We start from the raw sequence: 22,547 nt of genomic DNA, 5'->3' as shown, positions 1-22,547 counted from the left end.
AGAGAATGATGTGGTCAGTTTTAACATGTAGATTGTATTTTTATTCAAATATAGTGAGGCTGTGAAAGGAATATAAAAATCTCAGGACCCCAAATTCACTATACCAAAGGGAAAAGTGAAGCTCAGTAACTGCGTCATGCAAAAACTGCCTTCCATTTTGTTCCTAAGTAGATAGCTGCAAAGACAGAAGGCTACATGTCTCCCCCGGTGGCCTCCTTCACAAATTGCTCACAAGGAAATTCCTCGTGGGCCCCAAGAGCTTTACCCTAAAACAGAATGCTGTTTTATTTCACCTTGACAATGTAAACTAACAGCTTATCTTCACCTGTAGCTTGACAAAGACAGGCCTAGAGGGCATCCCTTGGCTCACCTGAGAGGAATGCATATTTGAGCACCTCCTCTGTGTTTACCTTATCTTATGCAAAATGCAGAAGCACTAAGCACTATGAATAATTCACTGTTCCACTACCCACTCCTTTCACATGTAAAATGTAGATTCAGTAAGTGCTAATCAAAGCCTCCAAAGACTGTAACCAGTTGCCTCTTTTGTCTACCATCTCTCTCTTTTTTTTAATCCTCTTTCCTCATCTGCCCTCCCTTTTTCCCTTTAAATCAGGAGTGTCCAATCTTTTGGCTTCCCTGGGCCACATTAGAAGAATTGTCTTGGGCCACACATAAGATACACTAACACTAACAAAGCTGATGAGCTAAAAACCAAACAAACCAACCAAAAATTCGCAAAAAAACCCATCATTTTAAGCAAGTTTACTAATTTGCTAATTTGTGTTGGGCCTCATTCAAAGCCGGCCTGGGCTGCATGCCGCCCATGAGCTGTGGGTTGGACAAACTTGCTTTAAATATTGAAGTCCTCAAACCCTGTTTGCATGGCCACACTGGTGATCTACCTTGCTTTATGTATGAAGATAAGTTTGTAAATATTAGTGAATATACCTAATAATTTATTTGTAGCATTTGCATCCAGAGAATGCTTTAAGTCTCCGTTTGTTAGCCAATGGTATAGTCACTAACTGTATTTTTAAAATAAAAAATGCTATTGGTAAGTTGTGACTACTGACCTGGCACAAAAATCTTTAAACTTACATATTTTTGTCCCAGGAAAATGGTGATACTTTTCTGATTATGGAATAGAGACATGTGTATCAATTTCCTGCTTGTTATAAAAACCTGCAGAGGCTGGCAATAGATTGAAACTATCTTCAGGAGCTATAACTGCTATTACTACATAAGTCCATGCAATTGGTCTAGAACTGATTAGCGACTCCTATTCTAAGTGGAGGTTTCCGTGCGGTCACATCCCTATCCTGTCTTACAGCTCTCTGTTAAATGCCAATCTTTCTCTTTTGCAGGGAACAGCGTGATTAAAGAGCTCTTGTCTCCATATTAGAAACTGGCCTGACCACTGTGGCAGCACACTGAAGTATGTGATAAATAATTTATGAACCTCGGAGGTCTGGTGTGGGGAGATATTCACCTTTTCTCCATCCGTGCACCACACATCATGCGTCAGCACCAACACGGGCACGTGCAGTTCTCCCTCAAGGTGGGTAAAGCTACACGTTCAACAAACCCGTGAGTAGAAGTGCGACAGTGGAGCTCTGCTGCCGCAACAAGACCGCTTCTGGTAATTTGGGAGCAAACTGCTTTGACCAGGAACGTTGGGAGATTATACATAGAAAAGAGGTGTTGGAATTCCTTTTTATAAATGATACATATTACCACGAAAGGATAAAAACAGAAGATGGTTTTGAATGTTGGCAAAACTGCCCGAGAACTTTAATTAGGACAATGTCGCCACAACAACTGTTTTCAAAACCACAACTTTCAGAATGCTCTGGGCACCGCATGTGCCACATGAGGCTTGTTAATGCAGTTTCCATTGTAACAAACAGCCTCAAAAAATAAAATAAATAAGTTGCACATGCATCAAATTTGCTTTTAAAATTATACAGGATTTAAAAGAATCTTATGGCCAGATATACTGACCAGAGCAAAAACTTTTAACAGAATACAGAGAATAAACAGAAACTATTTATTTATACATTATTCACAAATATTCCAAGTTCTTGTTTATATCATTTGCCTTTCATCAAAAGATTAAATAATAACACAGTGTTAACAGAAAAACTTCAGCTGAATTAAACTTTTGGGTTTTTTGAGACGGAGTTTCGTTTTTGTTGCCCAGGCTGGAGTGTAAGTGGCACGATATCTGCTCACTGCAACCTCCACCTCCCGGATTCAAGCGATTCTCCTGCCTCAGCCTCCCAAGTAGCTGGGATTACAGGCATGCACCACCACACCCGGGTAATTTTTGTATATTTAGTAGAGACGGAGTTTCACCATGTTGGTCAGGCTGGTCTCGAACTCCTGACCTCGGGTGATCTGCCCTCCTCAGACTCCCAAAATGCTGGGATTACAGGCATGAGCCACTGCACCTGGCCAGCTGAATTAAATTTAAAGGAGTTTAATTGAGCAATGAATGATTCGTGAATCAGCCCCCAGAATCACAGCAGATTCAGAGAGACTCCAGCACAGCCACATGGTGGAAGAAGATTTATAGACAAAAAAAGGAAAAGGATGTACAGAAATCAGAGGTGAGTTACAGAAACAACCGGATTGGTTACAAGTTTGCCTTACTTGAACACAGTTTGAACATTCAGCAATGTGTGAGTGGCTGAAGTATGGCTGCTGGATTGGTGATTGTTCCACGTACATACTCCTAAATTAGGTTTTCAATCTTGTTGACCTATTAAGTTAGGTTATGGTTCATCTACAAGGACTCAAATATGGAAGTACAGAGTCCTTCCCAGGCCATATTTAGTTCGCTTTAACAATAGATAATTCTTTTTTACAATTTGAAGTCGATGTGTTCTTAAATTATGAACTATTCCTTACATTTCTTTATATTAGAAATTCCTAGCCTTTAAAGTAACAAACAATACCTTTAATTTATTTTCATTAGTGCTTTCTGGCCAACAATACTGTAATATTTATTAGAACCTCATAAATCAATTTCATCATGAAGAATTATTTGATAATGCTTATTTCATAAAATGTGATTTTACATATAACTACACATTAAAATTGTAAGTGCCTTAACATATATAATATTATAAAAACATAGTTATAAAAACATAGTCTGGAGAAAAAAAAAGAAATGTCCAAAAGCACATTGAAAAATGTGGGGCATTTATGATTTTTTTCAAAGTAAGATTCACTTTTCGTAATTGTAAGAAAATCAGACATGTCTGTAGGTATTTGCTTATTATGTGAGCAAACCTTTATTGTGACAATCGCGGGATAAGTAAAAAGGAGTAAGACACAAATCATCTTAAAGATGTTCTATATATATATATATTTTAAGACAGAATCTTACTCTGTCACCCAAGCTGGAGTGCAGTGGTGCGATCTCGGCTCACTGCAAGCTCCGCCTCCCGGGTTCATGCCATTCTCCTGCCTCAGCCTCCTGACTAGCTGAGACTACAGGCGCCCGCCACCACGCCTGGCTAATTTTTTGTATTTTTAGTAGAGATGGGGTTTCACCGTGTTAGCCAGGATGGTCTTGAACTTCTGACCTCGTGATCCACCTGCCTCAGCCTCCCAAAGTGCTGGGATTACAGGCGTGAGCCACCGCGCCCAGCCCTGTTCACAATACATTAACAGACAGATTGTAAATAATATTATAAAGTGATAAGATGACAAAACTACAGATAAAATTCTACAGGAGCAGCCAGTAGAGAGTGATTGATTCTAACTAAAGTTTAAGAAAGACTTTATTGTAAAATCATCATTTGAGGGAGCTTTTGGCAAGTCGGTTGAGCTCCATACACAGAGAAATTGGGGAAAGGGGAGGCAATAGCATAGAGATGAAAAATAAGGCGTGTTTTAGTTATTACAAATATAGAATTTGAGTTAATGCATACTGTAAAATTTGCACACTACCTACCTAATGTACACAAGTGGCTGTGACTGAATAAAAGGGCTCAAGAAAGCAATAGTGGCAAAATAAAAGTATTAACTTATGTCAACAGTGGGTTTTTTTCCCCGTTTTATTTGTTTATTCCTGGATGGATTTAGTGGCTTCCTCTCTATATCCTTTTACTCTAACCACGCCAATGCGTACCTGACTCATTGTAAATGCCACCATGTCCATTTTCTGCATGAGGGCTTTCTCTGACTCTGAAACCTTCTTGGCTACTTTTTCTAGGACCGAAATGCTGGAGAGTGATCACTCATAGGTACAGCCACAACAGTGGCTGATGGAAATTGGTGTGTAAATATGACAATTCCCTTGGCCCACGGGTGGGATGACCCACGGGTGGGATGACTCAGGTACACATTTTACCCTGGCTTCTCAGTTTCCACAGTGGGATTAAGCTCCAGTTGTCCGTAGTGATAATGCCCTTGAAAATAAAGCCTTTTTTGTCATTATTTTCTTCCCTATCTCATTTCCTATTATTTTCAGATCATCTACAAAATAAACCACTTGCACTTGAATGGCTATTTTGGTCTGGGTCCCAAATTGAAATGTACATTGGGATAAAAGTACATGAAATAAAATTAAATTACATAAGCAAGAAATAAATTTTATTTATTGTAAGCCAGTGAAACTTGGAGGTTGTTTGCTTGGAACAATAACAGGATCTGCAATGACTAAACAATAATATATTAGAGAAAAGAAGTCAACTACAAAATTGGAATAAAAAGCATTGTGTTATAAATAACAAAGAAGGCACTTGGAAAACAGGTGCTTATATTTACTGTCTGAATTCACCATGGAACACAGGTTGGGCCAAAATGTGGAGATTTGGAAAAGAAAGGAGAATAATACAGGTCGTTCAGCAGAAAAACAACACAACCAAATTTTGGATGAACGTGTTGAAAGAAAATTAAAAGGAAGTGAATCTGTATAAAGATGAGGTCAATTTCTTAATTGAACCCACCACTAAAATCTGCTTATCCACTGAATCTTCTGCCTCATTAAACATAACCACTATTCTCCCAGTCACCAAAACACAATGTGCACCATTTGCTTCTCCCATCGCTTTACTCCAGCTCACTCCGGCCTCTCAGAGCCACTCCCCACCCCTCCTCAATGGGCAGATCGTACCAATCCTCCTACCTAGGTATTTCTCAAATCTAGCCCTCCTTTTCACTCCATGCCTGCCCTTTCAGTCAGATCCTGACTTTCTCTTGCTTGATGCATTTTAATATCTTGGTTCCTACTCTTCCCTCCTTGAATCCTGCGTCCCTCAACTCTATCTTCCACTGTGAGGAGTGATTGAAAACATAAAGCTGACCAAATCATCATTCCGCGTGTTAGCACCTGCAAGCAGACTGAATGCGGCCCTCAAGGAGGGTGAGAAAGACAATCAGTTGAGGTGTAGAAGAAAATATGAGAAACTTTATCTTTTTTTTTTTTTTTTTTTTTCAGACAGAGTCTCGCTCTGTCGCCCACGCTGGAGTGCAGTGGCGCGACCTCGGCTCACTGCAAGCTCCGCCTCCCGGGTTCATGTCATTCTCCTGCCTCAGCCTCCCGAGTAGCTGGGACCACAGGTGCCCGCCACCACGCCTGGCTAATTTTTTTTCTTTTTTTTTTTTTGCATTTTCAGTGGAAACGGGGTTTCACCGTGTTAGCCAGGATGGCCTCGATCTCCTGACCTCGTTATCTGCCCGCCTCGGCCTCCCAAAGTGCTGGGATTACAGGCGTGAGCCACCACGCCTGGCCAACTTTATCTATTTTTATTTCGTTCTATAAAATAAAATAAAATACTAAGATTTAATACATGGAGAGACCATACAACGTGCAGAGAAATTTATAAATGCATATAGATATATTAGAGGTGACTGCTTGAGAAAATTTTACTAAATAAGTGTATAATCAGAAAAGCCTAAGGCCAGCTGCTCACAAGGCTACAATCAAAATGTCAGCCCAGCTGGGCAAGGTGGCTCACGACTGCAATCCCAGCACTGTGGGAGGCCACAGCAGATGGATCATGAGGTCAGGAGTTCAAGACCAGCATGGCCAAGAGGGTGAAACCCCGTTTTCACTAAAAATACAAAAGTTAGCCAGGCGTGGTAGTGGGCGCCTGTAGTCCCAGCTACTCTGGAGGCTGAGGCAGAGAATTGCTTGAACCCGGGAGGCGGAGGTTCCAATGAGCCAAGATTGCGCCACTGCACTCCAGCCTGGGCGACAGAGCGAGACTCCGTCTCAAAAAAAAAAAAAAAAAAAAAAAAAAAGTCTAGAGGCAACTGGCATAAAGGCTAAAATCTGAGTTCCTTAACACGGCATGCATAGCAGCCTCCAGCTTCAGCTTCCTACTGCTCCACACAAGGAACTCCACAAACTAGTAACAGCAGTTTGTGTTTAGTTCCTTGATTCACATCGTGCTATTTTATGTTTCTGTGTATGTCCTTCCATCAGAAACATTCTTTTCACATGTTTTTAAATGATCTTGTCGAGGATATTTGCATTGTGAACAGCCTCGGAAGGTAAGGTAGCTTTTCAAATTCAATCTCCTGCAAAACCACATTCAGTGACATTCAGTGACCATCTTCAAGGACCCTCTCCTGAACTTTCACGACAGGCTAAGTGCACCTCAGTGGGCTCTCAGAGCACCCCTTGAATGTTGCTGTCATTGGCTGGGCGCGGTGGCTCACACCTGTAATACCAGCAGTTTGGGAGGCCAAGGCAGGCAGATCATGAGGTCAGGAGTTTGAGACCAGCCTGGGCAATATGGTGAAACACCGTCGCTACTAAAAATACAAAAATTAGCAGCTGGCACGTGGTGGCAGGCACCTGTAATCCCAGCTACTCAGGAGGCTGAGGAACCAGAATCACTTGAACCCAGGAGGTGGAGGTAGCAGTGAGCCAAGGTCACACCACTGCACGCCAGCCTGGGCAACCAAGCAAGACTCCATCTCAAAAAAAAAAACATGTTGCCGTTGCTGTCATCGCTTATATCCCACGCTATGAAAAACACTGTTTATGCCAGGCACAGTGCCTCACGCCTCTAATCCCAGCAGTTTGGGAGGCCGAGGCAGGCAGATATCCTGAGGTCAGCAGTTTGAGACCACCCTGGCCAACATGGCAAAACCCTGTCTCTACTAAAAATACAAAAAAAATTGGCCAGGCGTGGTGGCACGCACCTGTAATCTCAGCTACTTGGGAGGCTGAGGCAGGAGAATCACTTGAACTTGGGAGTCAGAAGTTGCAGTGAGCCAAGATCGCACCATTGCACTCCAGCCTATGTGACAGAGCAAGACTCCGTCTCAGAAAAAATAAATAAATAAATAAATAATACTGTTTCTGTGTCATGTGTCTTTATGCATTGTTTCTTCTATTCATTGGAAGCATTTTGGGTCAAAAATCATGTTTTATTTATCTTGGGATTTCTAGGATCTATAAAAGTATCTGTTAGAAGATTGGGACCCAGTAAATGTTTGCTGAACTCTTATATGCTAAAGAAGAAATAGCTAGAAAGCTATTGTAAAAGCCCAGATGTGAAATATAAGGAGAAAAAAACAAAATTCTCGGTGCCTTGATTTTTCAATTTCATGTAAATGGTGGAGAAACACTGTTAATTGTAAAGGGCCTGAGGTTTACTCTACTTGCTGTCTAATGAGTTCCCTTATCATTGTTTCATGGATGTTGGCAAAAGACACAAGACTCCTAGATTAAAAAAGGGAAAAGTTGTATACTGAGTGGATTTTCTTCATAGCTACGGAAGCTGGAGCTTAGGAAACTCCAGTCTTTTATAATGGACCTTATATTAGTCTGTTTTCATGCTGCTGATAAAGACATACCTGAGACTGGGAAATATACAAAAGAAAGAGGTGTAACGGACTCACAGTTCCACATAGCTGGGGAGGCCTCACAATCATGGCTGAAGGCGAAAGGCACATCTCACATGGCAGCAGACAAGAGAAGAGAACTTGTGCAGGGAAACTCCCCTTTATGAAACCACCAGATCTCATGAGACCTATTCACTATCACGAGAATAGTATGGGCAAGACCCACCCCCATGGTTCAATTACGTCCCACCAGGTATCTCCCACAACACATGGGAATTGTGGGAACTACAATTTGAGATGAGATTTGGGTGGGGTCACAGCCAAACCATATCAGAGCTCAAGTAAGTTTGCTCAAACTTTGTCCTAAAAGTAGTCATTATTTTAATTTTCCTAGACACCAAGAAAACCTGCCCTCTACCCCAGAGGGAAAAGCTACCTTAACTTCCAAATCTGTTGACAATGCCAATATCCTTGAAAAGATTATTTGAAAGAAAAGCTGCCAGAGTGTCTGTTTACACAGCATGTGAATATATGAAATACTCCCGGGGAATCATCTCCAAAATACGAGTAAAGTATCCTAAAATATACGAGAAGGTCCTAGAGCATTTGATTTGACCAAGCCTGTGAGAGTCTACTTAAAATGAACTGTTCTTATTCTTCCATTTTAACTGGACTTTCACTCATTTATTAAGTTTGAAAATGATCCTCCCAGTGATCCAAAATTAATTTGAAGCTTTGAGAAAGGAATTACTTTTATGCTAGAAAACAACTATTTTTACTTCCCTCGAACCCAAGTTATTCAATAACTATATTATCTGTGTATATATTTACATCTTTAAGAACAGGGATCTTTGACTCTCCCACCAGGCATAGAAAAGAGGTTTTCCCTGAAGAGTTTATATCTGAAATGGACATGTCCTGTGAAGTAGTGAGTGCCGAAACATTGAGACTCTTGAAACTTGTATCTGGATTTTGATGGTGATGTTACCAAACTTGAAACTTTTGGAGTAACCACCACCAAAGCATCAAAGCCACCAAGTCCAGCAAGTACTTCCACAGTAACTAACATGACAGATGCTCCCACAGCCCCCAAAGCAGGAACTACACCTGTGGCACCAAGTGCACCAGACATTTCTGCTAATTCTAGAAGTTTATCTCAGATTCTACTGGAACAGTTGCAAAAGGAGAAACAACTGGTCACTGGTATGGATGGTGGCCCTAAAGAGTGCAAAAAATAAAGATGACCAGGGATTCAAATCATGTGGCAAAAAGGTATCAAATTCTGACAAGTCTTTGACACAAGATAGTGACTTGAAAACATCTGATGCCTTACAGTTAGAAAATTCTCAGGAAATTGAAACTGCTAATATGATATGACTATAGATATGGTACATGTTGATGCTGAAAGACCCCATGTTCTGGAAAACCTAGACAACTCAAAGGAAAAGACTGTGACATCAGAAGCTGCTAAAACTGAAGGTCCAGTTCTCTGCAGCAGTGATACAGATGAGGAGTGATGGAAATAATAGTGATGGAAAGACAGTTGTCATGGGTTCTAACTTAAATTCTTGACCAGCTAGTCCAAATTCTTCCTCAGGACAGGCTTCTGCAGAAAACCAGGCTAATACTGCTTGTAGTCCAGAAGAGTCATGTGTTTTTATTTTTTTATTTTTATTTATTTTTATTTTTTTGAGGTGGAGTTTCATTCTTGTCACACAGGCTGGAGTGTAGTAGCACTACCTCAGCTCACTGCAACCTTCACCCCCCGGGTTCAAGCAATTCTCCTGCTTCAGCCTCCCAAGTAGCTAGGATTACAGGCATGCACCACCGTGCCTGGCCACTTTTTTTTGTTGTTGTATTTTTAGTGGAGACGGGGTTTCACCATGTTGGTCAGGCTGGTCTTGAACTCCTGACCTCAGGTGATCTGCCTGCCTTGGCCTCCCAAAGTGCTGGGATTACAGGCGTGAGCCATTGCACCTGGCAAGTCACGTATTTTTTTTAAAAAACTATCAAAAGAGTATATAAAAATTTTGATCCAGTTGGAGAGATTTTTAAAATGCAGCATGAGCTCTTAAAGGCAATATCCAGAAAAGTACCCAAATTGCCCTTAATGAATTTAGAAAATTCTAAACAGCCTTCTGTTTCTGAGCAATTGTCTGTCCCTTCAGATGCTTCTAGTTGGCCGAAATTGGATGGCCTTCTGCATTTCAGAAGCCAAAAGGACAATTGCTATATGAACTTCAGGACTATGTTGAAGATACATCGGAACACCTAGCTCCTCAGGAAGGAAATTTTATTCATAAGTTATTTAGCCTGCAAGACCTGTTGTTACACATGTGCTGCAGTGTCCGGAGGATGGAGACAAGACCACGTTCTAAAACACAGAGGAAAATTGGACAACAGTTTCCAGTTTATGTACTACCAGAAGTAGAGTATCAAGCTGGTTATGGAGTTGAAGCTCTGACTGAAAGTTAATGTTGTCGCTTATGGACTGGAAGTTGATTGCATTCCAACAGATATTTTACGTTGGCCATATCGATGCATTTACTTCAAAGCTTTTTCTACTGGAAGAAATTACCTCAGAAGCATTAAAAGAAAACTTTCAGCACTCAAGATTTCCAATGTATTTAACATCCTCCAACACATTCTAAAGAAATTAAGTAGCTAGCAGGAGGGTTCCTACTTGTTATCTCAGGCAGCAGAAGATTCTTCACTCCCGATCCATAAGGCCTCTGATGGAAAAGTTACTAGGACAGCATACAATTTGTATAAAACACATTGCAGCCTTCCTGATGTACCTTCCAGTCTCTCAGTTCCCTGGGTCCCATTAGATCCCAGCCTGTTATGACCATATCATATCCATCATGGAAGAATACCTTGTACTTTTCCACCTAAATCACTGGATACCACAACACAACAAAAGGTTGGTGGAACAAGAATACCTACAGGCAGCCACAGGAATCCAGTTTCCATAGGAACCAAAAGCAGTTGCTTGCCTGCACAGCAAGTTGAAACTGAAGGAGTGGCTCCGAATAAAAGAATAACTTGAGGACTGCACCGTGGAAAATTAAATTTCAAAAAAAAAAAAACCCCAGTTATAACAATGTTTAATTTAGAAAAGTTTGAGGGAAAATATGACTAAAAGCTCAGTAGGCAAGAGGAACATTTTTCCTGTAGTATCCTCAAGAGTTCTTCGAGTGTCTTGAAAAAATATGTTGGCTACGTGAAGGAATGCTTCAACTAAAATTGGATGTTACGCTGTTCACTCCTAAACTTTGAGGAGCATCTTGATATGTTTTAACATTATCATGGCAGGGAAATATATAAAGAAGAAAAATACTTTTACATTAAACCTTTTCTAAAAATTGTAAATAGAAAAATAATTTGATTCTTTTGTCAAGAATGACACTTATCAATATATATTATGTTATATTGCCAATCAGTTGAGACTGACTCAAAAGGTTAAATATTGCCACTGTTGAAGATAATTATGAGCATCACAAACCTTGTTTCTGACCCATTTTGATAGTTTTTATATACTCCTTTAAATGTTGCAGGTTAATAAAGTTAATACCTTTAAATTTGGTGAAATACCATTACAGAAGCCAAAAATAAAAACTCCCTGCCTCTGAAAAAAAAGGGAGGTTTTTCTTCCTTTCTTTATTTTTGGATTACATATTTAATTAAAACCTGTAACACTGTATTATTTATTCAAAATTGCTTCTAGATATATCATTGATCAATATTGTCCCATCCAGATGTCATCAAGAAGGCTGATTAGAGGTGTTCAGTGCTCTCCTACTCCACAAAGGACCAAAACAATTAGAAAACAACACATCAAATAGAGTGTATAGGAGAAAACACTGGAATTCAGCAAGAAAGTGAGAAAGACCTTCTGATGCGTGGAGACTGGAGATGGCAGCATAAAGAGGAAAGCGAAGAGCCTGGCTGGGATTGGCTCATTCCAAGAGACACTCCTCACCCCAGAGAAAGAGGTAAGTTGAGCCCCAGGAATAAATTTATAGAAATAAATGCCTGCATTAAAAAAGTAGAAAGAGTTCAAATAAACAATCTAACAATGCACATCAATGAACTAGTAAAGGAAGAACAAACTAAACCCAAAATTTAAAACTAGAAAATAAATAAATAAGATCAGAGCAGAACTAAACATAGTAGAGACTAAAAAAAAAATACAAAAGATCGATGAAATGAAAAGTTGGCTTTTTGAAAAGACAAACAAAAGTTGATAAACTGTTAGCTAAACTAAGAGAAGAGAGAGAAGACCCAAATAAATAAAATCAGAAACAAAAAAGAAGACTAACAACTGAGACCACAGAAATACAAACAATCCTTAGAGACTATTATGAACAACTATCCACCAGCAAATAGGAAAAACTAGAAGAAATGAATAAATCCCCGGACACATACAACCTACCAACACGAAACCATGAAGAAAAAGAAAACCTCAACAAACCAATAATGGGCAATATGATTGAAGCCATCATAAAAAGTCTCCCATCAAAGAAAAGCCCAGGACCTGGTGGCTTCACTGCTGAATTCTACCAAAGATTTAAAGAAGAACTAATATCAATTTGACACAAGCTCTTCAAAAAAATGGAAGAGAAGGGATCATTTCTAAACTTATTCTAGAAGGCCAGCATTACTCTGCTACACAAACCAGACCAGGACCCAACAACAACAGTGACAAAACTATAGGTCAGTATCCCTGATGCACCTAAATGCAAAAATCCTGAGCAAAATACCAGCAAACTGAATCTAACAGCACATCAAAAAAATTATACACCCATGTTCAAATGGGATTAGTCCTAAAAACGCAAGGATGTTTTGGTATACCCAAATCAATAAATGTGATACATCACATCAACAGAATTAAGGGCAAAAGCCATAGGATCATCTCAATAGATGCGGAAAAAGCACCTGATAAAACTCAACATCCCTTCATGACAAAAAACTCTCAATAAATTAGGCATGGAAGGAGTGTACCTCAACATAATAAAGGCCATATGTAACAAACCCACAGCTGACAGCATATTGAATGGGGAAAAGCTTTTCCTCTAGGAACTGGAACCAGACAAGAACGCCCATTTTCACTACTCTTATTCAACACTGTACTGGAATTCCTAGCCAGGGCAGTTAAGCAAGAGAAAGCAACACAATACAGCAAAATTGGAAAAGAGAAAATCAAATTGTCCCTCTTTGCAGATAACATAATCTTATATAGAGAAAAACCTAAAGACTTCACCACAGAACTCTTAGAACTGATCAATGAATTTGGTACAGGTGCAGAATATAAAATCAACACATAAGAATTAATAGCAAGTCTATATAACAATAACAAACTAGCTGAAGAAATCAAAAAAGCAATCCCATTTTTAATAGCTACAAAAAAATAAAGTACCTAGAAATAAATTTAACCAAGGAGATAAAAGACCTCTACAATGAAAACTACAAAACACTGATGAGATAAATTGAAGAGGACACACCCACCAGAAAAAGAAAAATTCCATGTTCAGATTGGAACAGTCAATATTGTTAAAATGACCATCTTAATCAAAGCAAGCTATAGATTTAGTGCAATTCCTACTGTTACCAAAGCACAGGGGTGCAGTCTAGGTTCTGCTGCTTGCCACACGGAAAGCCAATCACTGAGACAATGAGTACTGCCAAGGAAGAAGGCTTTAACTGAGTGCTGCAGCAAAGGAGATGAGAGATTAGTCTCAAATCCATTTCCCTGACTGGCTATAACTAGTGGTTTATAGAGCAGGGAAGAAATGTGACAATGTCTAAGAAAAGTGAGGAAGTAGGGAGGGGCAAGAAAGTAATCATGATGAATGAGGGATTTGGCATCTCATTGTCTGGATGTGGTGATCAGGTGAGTTTCAGTTCTCTAATATTTTTTTGAGAGCCCTGAATGTCATTCCTGAGGAAGGAACACAGATAAAACAAATGCAAGCTTCAAGCTTTAAGAACAGAAGGATCAAATTCTATGTTTATCCAAAAAAACTACCTATGGGACTACTGGACTGGTTTCACTATCAAAATACCAATGATATTCCTCACAGAAATAGAAAAAATATTCTAAATCTTGTATGGAGCCACAAAATACCCTGAATAGCTAACGCAATTCTAAGCAAAAAGAACAAAGCTGGAAGTATTATAATACCTGTTCTCAAAATATACTACAAAGCTCTAGTAATCAAAACAGCATGACACTGGTATAAAAGCAGACACATAAACCAATGGAACAGACTAGAAACCCCAGAAATAAATTCTCTTATTTACAGTCACCTGACTTTTTGACAAAGTCACCAAAAACATTGAGAAGTGGATATGCATATGCAGAAGAATAAATCTAGACCTCTCTCTCTCTCACCATACATAAAAATAAATTCAAAATGGATTAAAGACTTAAGTTTAAGTCCCCAAACTATACAATTCCTAGAAGACAACATGGGGGAAACACTTTAGAACTTGAGACTGAGTGAAGATTTTATAGGTAAGACTTTACAAGTACAAGCAACAAAAGTAAAAATAGACAAATGAGACTATATCAAACTAAAAACCTTATGCACAGCAAAGGAAGTAATCAACAGAATAGAAAGACCACTGTAGGATGGGAGAAAATATTTGCAAACTATTCATCCAACAAGAGATTAATGCTCAGAATATATAAGGAATTCAAACAACAGCAAAAAAAATAAAAAAGCAAAAACAAAATCTGATTTTACAGTGGCCAAAGAATCTGAAAGACATTTCTCAAAAAAGGACATACAAATGGGCAAAAAGAACATTTTTAAAAATGATGTCACTAATCGTTATGGAAATGCAAATCAAAACCACAAAGAGATATTCTCTTATCCCAGTTAAAATGGCTACTATCAACAAGACAAAAATCACAGATGCTGGTGAGGATGCAGAGAAAAGGGAGCTCCTACATACTGTTGGTGGGATTGTAGATTAGTATGGCCATTATGAAAAACCGTATGGAGTTTCCTCAAAAAACTACGAATAGAACTACCATATGATCTAGGAATCCCTCTACTGGCTATTCATCCAAAAGAAAGAAAATCAGTATCTCAAAGAGGTATCTGCACTCCCATGTCTACTGAAGCACTATCCACAATAGCCAAGATATGGAGTCAGCCTAAGAGTCTATCATCGGATGAATGGATAAAGTGTGATAACTACACACAATGATATACTATTCAGTCATAAAAAAGAATGAAGTCTTGTCACTCACAGCAACAAGGATGAGCCTGGAGGACAATATGTTAAATGAAATAAGTCAGGCACAAAAAGATAAATACCACATGTTCTCACCCATATATGGGAGCTAAAACATTGAGCTCTAGAAGCAGAGAGTAGAATTATGGTTACTATCAGTTGGATACTATAGGAGGAGAGAAGGATAAGGAGAGATACAAAATTACAAATAAGGGTGATGATAGTTAACAATACTTTATTGTGTATTTTCAAATAGCTAGAAAAGAGGATTTTGAATATTCCCAACACAAAGAAATGATAAATTCTTTGTGTTATACATGATAGATACGTGAATTACCACAATACGGTAATTATACATGATATCCATGTATGGAAATATCACTTTGTATTCCGAAATATGTACAATTATTACATGTCATTTAAAAGTAATTTTAAAAAATTTAATTAAATTTGGGAGCAGGGGTGGAAGTACAGGTTGCAAGTGACAGGAGCTAAAGTCCAGCTGAAGAAAATTCAGTGGCGAGAAGATCCATGAGGTTTCAATGCCCAGGTACCTGGAGTTGATCCAGTCCCTCCCTATTCTCTACTTTACCACATCTCCGTGAGATAACCTAGGGTTCTCTCAATAGGTTCGCTTAGATTCGCTTTTTGTTTAAATCTAGTCAGAGCTGGTTCTTTTGCTTTAAACCAAAAGAGCAACTAAAATACACAGCAAGTTGGAATGAAGCAAACTGAAAATGAATAGTAGCTATTGATAAAATGCCTTCCTGGGTTTTGCAAACAGCTGTCAATAATACCTAATCTAATATCTTGAAATAAAGTGTGGTATTTAATTAACAAAAAGTATCCTCTCTGCTGTCCAGGATTGTGGTTCTCTCATCTTAGCGTATATGAGAACCACGTGAAGCAATGGGTACAGCACGAGTTCCCAAGCCCCCAAAGCCTCTGATTCCCTGATCTTAAGCGGGGCTGTGTCTTTAACAAGATCCCAGCTGGGCGCAGTGGCTCACGCCTGTAATCCCAGCACTTTGGGGAGGCCGAGGTGGGCGAATCACTAGGTCAGGAGATCGACACCATCCTGGCCAACATGGTGAAATCTCGTCTCTACTAAAAATACAGAAATTAGCTGGGTGTGGTTGCGTGTGTGCCTGTAATCCTAGCTACTTGGGAAGCTGAGGCAGGAGAAGCGCTTGAACCAGGAAGTAGATTGCAGTGAGCCGAGATCGTGCCACTGCACTCCAGCCTGAGCAAGAGAGCATGATTCCATCCCCCCGCCCCAAAAAAAAAAGAAAGAAAGAAAGAAAAAGATACCTGTATGATTCTGAGTTAGCATTGTACTTTTAAGACTACAGACACAATTATTACAAATGAAAAAATAATAATGTGCTGTGTTTTAGGTGAAATAACTCTTAACAGATTTTTTTCTTAATGGAAAAGTCACAAATGGTAACACAGAAGCTAGAAGCCTTGGGAAGAAAGGAAGGGAAGAGTTAAAGTACAGTACTGTTGGTTCAAATATTCAAAGCGAAATGTCCAGAAGACAGCTTGGAAATTCTAGATTGGATCACAGCGTGGAGGTCCTGCTGGCTACTTTGATTTGAGAGTCATGTGTGTGAATGTCACCCTGAGAACAGGGATCTTCTCACAACTGTAGTGATGGATGACAGAGGAAGGTGGACCTCAGCAACACCATATAGAGGCAGGAGCATAGGAGAAAGGAGCCTAGGATTGATAACAGCGGGTAACAAGACAGGCAGAAATAAAAGATAGCAGTATGCTTTCATGGAAGCCAAAAGAGGGCCTGCAATCAAGAATGGATGAGAGGGCCGGGCACGGTGGCTCACGCCTGTAATCCCAGCACTGTGGGAAGCCGAGGCGGGTGGATCACAACGTCAGGAGTTCAAGACCAGCATGGCCAAGATGGAGAAACCCCATCTCCACTAAAAATACAAAAAAATTAGCTGGGTGTGGTGACGGGCGCTTGTAATCCCAGCTACTCGGGAGGCTGAGGCAGAGAATTGCTTGAACCCAGGAGGGGGAGGTTGCAGTGAGCCGAGATTGCACCACTGCACTCCAGCCTGAGCGAGAGAGTGAGACTCAGTTTCAAAAAAAAAAAAAAAAAGGTGATACCTGTAGCCTGTTATTAAATGAATAACTAAATAGGTGGAAAGGAACATCTCTTTCCTATAATGGTTTCTATTCCCGGACCACCACGCTCTTTACGCCTATGAATACATTTCAAAAATGCAATTCCTGTAGGATGTATATAAAATTAGAATTCCCATTTACAGTTGATGAAACAGAAACAAAAAGGAAGATTAAATAAACTGCCCAGGTTTACCTAGAAAATAAGTGTTGGGGCCAGGATCGGAGCCCAGGCAGTCAGGCTTTGGAGATGGAGCTCTGAAGATGGATCTAGGCTGCCTGTAACCAGCAGAGAAGTTGCAGGAAGAGGAGCAGAGGGCACGTGCTGTTGGCTTCAGGAGAAGAGGTATGTGCAAGCCGGACCACACACAGACCCTTGGGGACTGGATGGTAAAAGGGAGGAGACGGTGCAGACTGCTTCATGAAATTTGTGGTAAGGTGGAAAAGAGAGATGAGTGTAACAGCTTTAGGATGTGGAGGCCTGAACAAGCTTAAAGAGTAAGAAAAAGAAGCCAGAAGGAGGAGGGAGAAAAGCTGAAGTGCAAGAGAAGGAGGAGATAATTACACAAAGCTTCTGAAGTGGTGGAAGGACAAAGATTGGAAACCATAGATGGAAGAATTATTCTTGAAATGAAGGATCAACATCTCCATTTTAAAGTGGAAAGGAAAGAAGCTAAAAGACTTGTAGGGGAGACCATTTTCTTGTCTTCGGTAATTTAAAAGCATCAATTGATCGTCTTAAAGCAGATAGATTAGATAGATAGATAGATAGATAGATAGATAGATAGATGATAGGTAGATAACAGATGAGATAGACAGAGGAGAGATACATAGATAGATGATAGATGATATACAGGTAGATAGGTGATAGATACATAATAGGTGATAGATCGAGGGATAGATGATAAAGAGAAAGACAGATGATAGATAAGATAGATAAATACATGACAGATGATAGAGACATGACATTGATGATAAATAGATGATAGATTATAGGTAAGAAAAGATGATTGATAGACAATAGATGATAGGTTGATAGATGATAGAGACATGATTGATAGGTAGATGACAGAAAAATGATAGATGATAGAGACATGATCGACAGATGATAGATGATTGATATATGATAGATTACATATTAGATAGATGATTGATAGATGATAGATAGGTAGACAGAGAGCTATAGATAGAGATGTAGCCATAGATACAGACACAGACAGACATAGATACATGTGTAAACAATCCGAGCACAAACTATAGTAAGAACCAAGAAAATTCAAATCACTATGCAAGTACTTTAATTTTAGGAAATTGTATGACATTTACACCCAGTTATTAAGATAATTCAGTTAAACTTTTCCACTCTTCCTATTCAAACTTTAAATGTATCACCTCTAACATCTTGTTATAAAGCTGTTTTTTTTTTTTAATCAAGTTTAGTTTTCTTCTGGGTTGAAAGGCACTCAAAAACTAATAACAAAAATATAACATTTCATTTGATGCAATTAGAATTTCTTTCTAATACACAGTTTAGGGCCTTGGAAATGTTCATCCATCTTAGATAATAGAATTCTAAACCAAACTTCCATGGGTGTGATTTAATCACGTAATTTTCCCCTTAAAATACCCAGTCGAATCAAGTGATATTTAATTTCCTCGCTTTGTATGAAAACGTTTTCCTCCCATGCTACCTTTCTCTTTATTCCATGAACACATTATTCTAAAGCACCGTGAAGCCCGCAAATGAAAGCCTCGCACAGACGTGAGGAGCAGGGACCATCCCCACCCATGTCCTGGTGCACCTGTCCCCTTCTATGGAGCAGGGACCATCCCCACCCGTGTCCTGGTACACCTGTCCCTTTCTACGTGTGCCTCATTCATCACTAGACTTAGTCTTCCCATCTCTTTCGAGACAGCTACTATTTTCTACATGGTTCACTCTGTACTATAAAAGTTAAAAAAGTAAACGTGATATTATGGAAAGTGTTTCCTTGGCCAAAGCAAAGATATTAAACACAAAAAGCCCTCTACATTCTTGGTTCACCCTGTTGTGTGACTGATGGTTACCAGCATGTTGAGGGAAACGGCGACGCTCGGTACCACAGTGAGATGCAAATGATTCCCTTTGAGAAAGAAAGACAGACTTACTGTGTAATTTTCTTTGTTTTGATGGCCATTGGCGCCATTAAATTGATAGTTATTCCTAACAGACGACTGCTGTTTGAAAATAGAATAGCCAACAGCCTTGTCCATAACCAGTGGTCAAAGTACCTTAGGGGGCCAGGAAAAACAGGACATTAGAAACCGGGAAATGGCCATTTGCAGTGACTTTGCCCTACTACACAATAATGAAAGAGCAGATATTAACAAGCCTTGCCCAAAAAGGATCACACTGTAGGGACCATTACCTCTTCAGATGCATGCAGAGGGGTCAGTCCTACTCCTCCGAGGAAGCATGTGAGCATTATTTATCTCACGACCGGAATCCTGGAATGCACAGTTCCAGAGAAATGCCGTCCAGAATCACAGTGTGCGTTCACAATGCGAGGTAAACAAGAGGGCTGGGAGTTAAGACTCTGCACAGGGCTCAGACCACTCCATGCTGCACAAATACAAAGCACAGAGCAGGGCAAAATGAGAAGGAAAAGTCAATTGTGAAAACCTAGAAGATCCAGAATCTTAGTGACCTCAGAGAGAGGGCAGAGCAGGACTAGAGATGGAAGACTGAGGCCTTGAAGAGGATTCTCAGGCTCCGAGAAAGCCCGGGAGTGAACTTCTCCCTGAAGACTGCTGAGTGCAGGGGCCTTCTGTGCAGGCCAAGGTGCTCACCGAAGGGCTACGGGCTACACTCAGCAGAGTGTAAGGCCCTGTCAGTGGCACCCTGACAGGAGACCAGAAACAAAAGTATCAGACCCTTGCATGTCAAACAATAAAAGTCAAAGCTCCGTACACGCCTCTCTGACTTCAGTCCTTCTCCTTCCCTCCGATTTAGAGAGGTCAAGCTGTGATATCAGAAAACACAGGGCAGTAGAACAAGATGGATCTAGTGGACACCCTCCCACTAACGATGCCACCATCCTTCACGGTGGGAGACCTTGTTTCTTTCTCCATGTGTTTGGGGACGAAATCTGAGACGATGTGCGTGCTCGCTGGCTGGCTTGGCACCCATTGAACAAGACATCAAGATGGGCCATCTTAAAGGTATAGGACTGGCTAAGAATATTGGCTAACAATAATTTATATTAAGCTCTCATTCCCTGAATATTTTTTTAAAAGAAAAGAAATAGGGTGAAAGACCTTGGAAATGAGTCCTTTGGTTAATGAGTGCCCAGTGGGAGGAAATATGAAGAGCTAGTGCATTATTTTATGGTAATTAATTTATGCAGTAGAGGGGCTGGGCACGGTGGCTCACACCTGTAATCCCAGCACTTTGGGAGGCCGAAGGATCAACTGAGGTCAGGAGTTCAAGACCAGCCTGGCCAACATGGTGAAACCCCATCTCTACTAGAAATACAAAAATTAGCCGGGTGTGGTGGCGGATGCCTGGAATCCCAGCTTCTAGGGAGGCTGAGGCAGGAGAATTGCTTGAACCTGGCAGGCAGAGGTTGCAGTGAGCCATGATCATGCCACTGCACTCCAGCCTGGGACACATAGCGAGACTCCGTCTCAAAAACAAAAGAAAAAAAAGTTATTCACTGTAGAAAATCAATGCGCAGGAAACATCTTGGGTTTTGCTCTAATGTAATGATTAATTATCGCTCTCTTTCTCCTTCTGCATCCTTCAGAAGTCCACTATCCATAGCTAGAGCCTCTGTGACACTGTACGTCGTGTGTGTGTGTGTGTGTGCGCACGCACATCTTTCAGTTAGTGTCTTATGAACAGTTTCTTAAATAAAATTTTCTTTCCATATTGTAGATCCTAAATTTGAAGGGGCACCACCAGGAAGACGTTTGTTGGTAGGACACATCTATGGCGTATTCAGAGTGGTTGGAAAGGCAGTGTATTGACCCACAACAGAGCAGGCGGTTGGGGTTGTTCTGTGTGGAGACACAGGGCTGGAAAACGCTAACAGAAGCAGCTATGTCAGGTGGGAGGCAGGGTGTTCTGTTTCAGAATTTTCGATGAGGTTTTCCATGAAATCAGCATTGTTCATTCACTTGTGTCACAAAGTGATATGCTCCCCTGCCATCTCCCTTTCACACTACAGAATTTTAAAGTAATAATGCATATGAACTTTGTGAAGATGCCTAAATTTCAAATCCAACTTTCCATTGTGATTTTCCAATAACTTCTTTACATTAGAAATGCCATCCATTTTTATTCACTTATTTATTTAGAAAATATTTATCAAACGCCAACTATGTTCCGAATACTGTCATAGAAGCTGAGAACACAGCAATGAACAAAACAGATAAAATGGGAAAATGGGTTTCAGCTCATTGATAACTACATAAAAATCTATAGCACTGACTTCTTTCATATGCCCCTCCTATTTCTGATTGAACCCTAATCTCAGTTCCCCCTTGAGGACCATGCTTATGTTTCATAACTCCCTGTGGTAGGCTAGACTCTACCACCTACCCCAGGATAGCCAGTTCCTAATCCCTAGAACCCTAGAACCTGGGGAAATTGCCTTATATGGTGTAATGAGTAGTCTGGCCTCCCTCCTTTTTTTTTTTTTTTTTTTTTGAGGCAGGGTCTCACTCTGTCACCCAGGCTGGAGTGCAGTGGTGTGAGCTCGGCTCACTGCAACCTCTGCCTCCTGGGCCCAAGTGATTCTCCTGCCTCAGCCTCCCAAGTAACTGGGACTACAGGCGTGTGCCACCACCCCTGGCTAACTTTTGTGTTTTGGTAGAGACAGGGTTTCACCATGTTGGCCAGGCTGGTCTCGGACTCCTGGCCTCCAGTGCTGGGCCTCCCAAAGTTCTGGAATTAGCTTCCCAGCTAGGATTACAGGCATGAGCCACCAGGCCCGGACTGGCCCCATTTCTTGATGTTTGACTCCTGACAGCTTCTAGGCCTCACCCCTTGGTATCCCTTTATGCCCATATCTGGATAAGCCAACAGGAAAAGTGGGGAGCCCCCTCCCTTGGCACTGGTGGGAGAGTCAAACCATACAAGCCCCTCTCACACATGGGAACTTTGACCCCACCCCAGCCCCACCCCTAACCACTATAACATCTCGGGCCAGTCTTCTTCCTCTGCTTTCTTAGGTCACATTGGATCTGCTTGTGAGGCCCACCTCCTCTCCCCAGAAGCCTGAAGTATGTGAGTAATGAACCCTTCATACCCCCTTAGCTTGTGTGCGGCATCATCAGCCTCAACATTCAAATCAAACCTCAGG

General features: G+C 40.5%; 1 pseudogene; it reads left to right on the top strand.

Annotated features, from left to right (window-relative positions):
* Positions 1-1,519: 1,519 nt before the first annotated feature.
* Positions 1,520-10,861, top strand: LOC129480194 (little elongation complex subunit 2-like; annotated as a pseudogene).
* The last annotated feature ends 11,686 nt before the right edge of the window (positions 10,862-22,547 follow it).

Source organism: Symphalangus syndactylus, chromosome 4 (genome assembly GCF_028878055.3).
Source record: "Symphalangus syndactylus isolate Jambi chromosome 4, NHGRI_mSymSyn1-v2.1_pri, whole genome shotgun sequence".
NCBI lineage: Eukaryota > Metazoa > Chordata > Mammalia > Primates > Hylobatidae > Symphalangus > Symphalangus syndactylus.
Note: the sequence above shows the minus strand (reverse complement) of the source record. Positions and strands in the feature narration are given on the sequence as shown.